The sequence below is a fragment of the Trachinotus anak genome, unplaced genomic scaffold (assembly GCF_046630095.1).
Source record: "Trachinotus anak isolate AG129_WGS33_773 ecotype Australia unplaced genomic scaffold, CSIRO_AGI_Tana_v1 ptg000012l, whole genome shotgun sequence".
Taxonomy (NCBI): Eukaryota; Metazoa; Chordata; class Actinopteri; order Carangiformes; family Carangidae; genus Trachinotus; species Trachinotus anak.
Window position 1 is genome coordinate 26,883 of NW_027273863.1, and position 6,198 is coordinate 33,080.

A 6,198-nucleotide genomic window follows, 5' to 3' on the forward strand; every position below is an offset into this window, starting at 1 on the left:
ATGTTTTTTGACAGTTTAAAATAGGAGGCTACATTCAAGTTGTGAAGTTAATCCAGTTTTCATTTGTGGGGCTACAAATAAAGGTTCTAAGCATTGAGTTCTGCATATGAGTTTGATTTTAACACATCACAGTGTGACTGTCAATAAATTCCAAATTCTCATCTAATACGTAGGCAGTAGATTGATGAGAATTTGGAATAATTCCAGATTTCTAGCTATTATATGGTGGCGGGTCACATGGTCAGAGGTCAAAGGTCACGGCAGCCATATTGACTTCACCTCCACATGGTCCGTGCGATCTTAAAAGTGCCGATTTGGATGGGTAGAAACTGGTTCAAGTGTTTCATGAAGAGCTTAGACATGTTTTTTCAAGTTTTTGTGTGAAATCTTGGTTTTAAAAGGGGCGTTTGATGTGGCTAAGTAACATGCTAAAGCGCTAGCGCTGATCCTAAACCACTGCGTCATAATAGATCATCAATTATCAATTATGATGGTGCATAATACTAGATTGAAATTTGGAATTTGACATTTAGGGTCAAGTGCAGACATTTTTCTTTATAAATATATATTATGGTTTTCTTTAATTTAATTATTGGCTTTAATTATTGACCATTGTCTTACTTTGCAGGTATATTTTTGCCATCAGAGACCAACCACTAATCACCAACTACCAACTACGCACCATGAGGAGTAGGCTCTGGCACCTATTCATTATTGTGCCGTTATGGTCTTCCACTTCAGAATCAGCCATTGCCTTGAACATAATCTCATCTTCAATGTCAACTGTTTATGCAGGACAGGCAGACAGTGCAACCCTCAACTGCCACTTCACACTCTCAGATCAGGATGTGGGACCAATTGATATTGAATGGAGCCTCAAATCTCCAGATGTCCAGAGAGAAGTAACTGTAATTTGGTATGCTGTAGATCAGATATACGCCAACTTTAAACCATTTGAGGGCCGAGTTAATTTCATGTCTCTTGATCCTGTGAGTGGCAATGCTTCAATAGTCATTAGGCACTTGAAATTTTCAGACTCAGGCACCTACCAGTGCAAGGTAAAGAAACTTCCCGGGTACGGCAGCATTTTAATTCGGCTGGCTGTGATGGAAAGGCCAAGTAAACCCAACTGTTACCTGGAGGGTGAGGTTAGGTTGCATAATAAAGTTGTTCTCAAATGCAATTCCAAACACAGCAGCCTGCCCATATGGTACACATGGTCCAAGCCACATGGACCCCAGGCCTTCTCCATTAAGCCTATGTCAGGTGACCTATCTTTGACAATAAGCACAGAAGATGTACTGGGAGACTACATCTGCACATTGCATAGCATTTTTGGCACAGAGGAGTGTGTTCTAACACTCACTCTCCCCTCATCAGTTAACTCTGCTGTTATTCCAGCAGTAGCCTCAGTTTCTGCGCTTGTGTTTGTGATCTCCACATGTGTCATTGTGATCTGCTGCTACCGGAAAAGAGATTCTGGAGAGGACATGGGGAATGACATTTTTGAAGATGAGCTGCCTCCTCACAGATTGGACAAAAAGAAGCTGTCACCGCGAGAGACCTCCCCTGAGCAGGACAACTGCTGCACCCCCTGCCAGGACCAACCCCGCTGCGACCCCTGCCGACGTTCCCATATCGGCGCTCCCTAACGCCTCACGCAAGGCGATGCCCATCGATTACTATTGTTATCTACTGTTTTTTTTTTTTACGTGCTACAGTGTTTGGTGCATGTATCTTGGTGCATGTGTTGTCTGTGTTATAAATAAAGTATTTGTTCAAAGGAGTCATATTATGCCCCTTTCCCAGTTTAATATTTTCATTTTGGTGGTCTATTTACAAGTATTAGCATGTTTTTATGGTCAAACAGGTCATGCATACAGCCGCTCTTGTCACTCAGCTGAAAACTTCTTTTTTAATCAGAGCTAAGCACAGTCTAGTGAATAATATTCCGATTATACTTCATGTTTAGTATAATACTTGTGTAAAAGTTCACAACTTCAAAAATGAGGCCCATTTAGTTGAAAATGATTAATGCTGAAATGCAATGTTGGGTCTGACCAATATCTCAGTAGAAATCCACCATATATGTAAAAACCCCTTTTAATAAAGGGACTATTACTGAAATGTTGGTTTTATACAGGGAAATTGGGTCAGACTCAACATTGCAGTATAGACCCAACATCTTCACATTAGTCCCTTTTGTGGAAAAAACTGTGGAAAATAGGGTCTAATATGGAGATGTTGGTTCTATACTGAACTTTTGCTCTCTTCATGCGCACAGGAGATGGGTCTGCTCTGATTGGCTGAAAAGTTAATGACTGCGCTGATTGGCTGCTCCAGTGTGTCAGCGATGTAGTGGATTTATGTGAACTGGCCGCGAAGTATCATCTGCTTTGTGTTTTAAAAAAACGTAAAGATTAAAGATTTCAGCTTTTCTCCAGGTAAGAGTCAAGTTCTGGTTTGTAGCCCACTTTCTGTTTCCTTTTTCTGTTATGTTGCTGTAATGCTGCACAATTACACCACCCTTTTACTCTTTTGCTTGCTAAAATGCTGTTCAGATGGGGATTTGTGGCCCACTTTGGTCTCTTTTGTAGATAAAGTTTTATTTTATTTGGAAATCTCTGAGCTCCGATTGGCGGAGGTGGAGGTAAAAGTTCCGCAAGTGAATCTGTCCATTTTCTCTGTATAGTAATAACTGAGGACCCACTTTTGCAGTAAAAGAATAAAACTTGTAAAAAGTCTGATACAATGTATTCAGCTGAAAACTTCTTTTTTAATCAGAGCTAAGCACAGTCTTGTGAATAATATTCCGATTATACTTCATGTTCACTATAATACTTGTAAAAACTTGTGTAAAAAAATCACAACTTCAAAAATGAGGCCCATTCAGTTGAAAATGAATAATGCTGAAATGCAGTTTTACTTTACACAAAATCCCAAGCCTACACAATTAAAGTTTTCAACATTGTGAAAATATATGAAAACATAGACAAAATTATTGTAGCAATGTTTGCTAAGAAGCTGGTATTTTCATTGTGGTTCTACCAAATCCAGTAATTACAGGACTATGAAATAATCAACTTTTAACCTGTGTCATCACTTGAAATTCCTGAATGCATACAGAATATTCAAGTAAGCAATATGAAAGTATTTTACTGAATTGAAAACATTAATCTGCAGGACACAAATTCTTGAATACACACATGCACAGTGTTACCTGTTCACGCATTCACAGTCCTGCAGTGTTAGAAATGTGAAAGACAATGACATATTAGAAGGTACAGTATATTAAGACCACAGAATGATTACAAAGTTGTCATGACTGTATCTCCATACATCCATACTTGGCCAAACAGGTCTCAGTCGTTCTCTAGCCAACTTAGTATTTTTAATAAAGGGTCTCAAAGGTAAAAGTTGGGTGTTTTAGCAATAAAATGTGGGGATGTTGGGTCTAACAACCAACATCCTGAATTTCTTTTGTATAGGGCACCAGCAAGTAGGATCTATACTGTGGTGTTGGATATGCAGTATAAACCCAATATGTCCATATTAGTCCCTTTTGTGGACAGAAAACTGTGGGGAATAGCACCTAATAAAGACATGTTGGGTTTATACTGCAATGTTGGGTCTGACCAATCTCTCAGTAGAAATCCATCATGTATGTACAAACCCCTTTTAATAAAGGGACTATTACTGAAATGTTGGTTTCGTACAGGGAAATTGGATTTTATTTGACATAATCAATAAAAAAAAATGTATTACATCATTGACAGAATATGCTTTGAAATATTTTATATACTTTGTGCATTTATCACCACTCCCCTAGGATGTTAGTGGGCTTTTGTGATTGTTGTAGCTTAAAATGCCGGATTTTGTAGAACCTTTTAAAAAAAATGTGTTGAAAGTTGTGATATTTGTAGGCTTTATTGTCTTTACATCACAAGAGAAAGGGTATTTTAAACAATGTCACATTCTTTTAATCGACACCATATGACATGTAAATAATATTTTTAATTATAGTTATGTAGACATTGAGTTTACATCAGCTCATGACCCTTCAAATATTTTTAATACTCAGATATGTGACTAATGATGCTAAATCTGTATTTTCTGAAAACTCATAACTTTACTCAAGATTTTCTAACAGTCCAGTTGCCTTCAGACTTTAGATGAGCCTTTGCTTTAACATGACCTGGATGACTAAGGACACACATCACACACATCTTTACCCAAACAGATACATTTATTAACATTTTAAAAGAAACATACACACACAGTAAATCTGTGTTTTCATTTTACACCTGAATACTTCAAAAAAGCTCCCAAACCACACTTTTCTTCTGAGATATTTTAATTAGTAAACTCTTTATCCCTCATTCATCATGAAAGTGACTCTGATGATGTTCATGAGGATGTATGTATGGGGTCTTGGGGCTAAGAGGATACCTCTCACTCTCTCTCTCTCAGCCAAACTGGTGTGAGGAGGTCTAATATGTTGTAACAGACTAGTTTTCTTGCACCATGTTTAACATGTATGTTCCCATATGCAGTCCTGACCTAACTGTAACCTTTATATTTTACAGTGAAACCCAGGCAGTGCAACCTGAATCTGCAGCCAACCAACCCAAGTATGTCATTATGCCTCGCTGTGATCTTCATTATGGCTTCGTAAGGCCAACATCTCAAGTTACTCATTTTTTGATGAAATGTGTTGTATTTATTAGACTGATTATGTAACTTGAAAATTAAAACTATTTTATACTCTAGAACCTTGAATATATGCCCCCTCCTCCGAACCATGGTGAAGAAAACCTTGTCCAGGAACCACAACCAACTGTTGTTGTAGATACTGGGGTAAGTGTTATACTTTTTCATGACTACGGTTTGCAACAATGGCCATAATGACTGATTGATGTCTTCTTTTTGAAGTGCTGCACTACAAGAGAGTGTGGGGTAAGTGTTATACTTCCTGTTCATGACTATACTGTGTAACAATGGCCATAATGACTGATTGATGTCTTCTTTTTGTAGTGCTGCACTACAAGAGAGTGTGGGGTAAGTGTTCTACTTCCTGTTCATGACTACACTGTGTAACAATGGCCATAATGACTGATTGATGTCTTCTTTTTGTAGTGCTGCACTACAAGAGAGTGTGGGGTAAGTGTTATACTTCCTGTTCATGACTATACTGTGTAACAATGGCCATAATGACTGATTGATGTCTTCTTTTTGTAGTGCTGCACTACAAGAGAGTGTGGGGTAAGTGTTCTACTTCCTGTTCATGACTATACTGTGTAACAATGGCCATAATGACTGATTGATGTCTTCTTTTTGTAGTGCTGCACTACAAGAGAGTGTGGGGTAAGTGTTATACTTCCTGTTCATGACTATACTGTGTAACAATGGCCATAATGACTGATTGATGTCTTCTTTTTGTAGTGCTGCACTACAAGAGAGTGTGGGGTAAGTGTTATACTTCCTGTTCATGACTATACTGTGTAACAATGGCCATAATGACTGATTGATGTCTTCTTTTTGTAGTGCTGCACTACAAGAGAGTGTGGGGTAAGTGTTATACTTCCTGTTCATGACTACACTGTGTAACAATGGCCATAATAACTGATTGATGTCTTCTTTTTGTAGTGCTGCACTACAAGAGAGTGTGGGGTAAGTGTTATACTTCCTGTTCATGACTACACTGTGTAACAATGGCCATAATGATTGATGTTTTCTTTTTGTAGTGCTGCACTGGACAGGATACATTTGAGATTATTCGTCAAGTTGGTTTTGTTTTAGCAGTCCTCTTCATGATCATCATTATGGTCTGGCTTTGCTACGTGACATATTGGAAGAAATAAAATAAAAGTGACTGTTCAACTGTTCAAAGTAAATGTTTACTTATTATTATCTCATATTCATTATCATTAAGTTTTTGAGTAAATTCATGTTTGTTTAATAAAGTCTTTGAAAAGGTCTCAAAGGTAAAAGTTGGGTGTTTTAGCCTTTAGATACTGAAAAAGTTGTCTTCAATAATCTCATGAATGCTTAAGTCATATTTAAATTACTTCCTGTTGTATGAGACAAAGTTGTCATGACTGTATCTCCATACATCCATTTTTGGCCAAACAGGTCTCAGTCGTTCTCTAGCCAACTTAGTATTATTAATAAATAAAGGATCTCAAAGGTAAAAGTTGG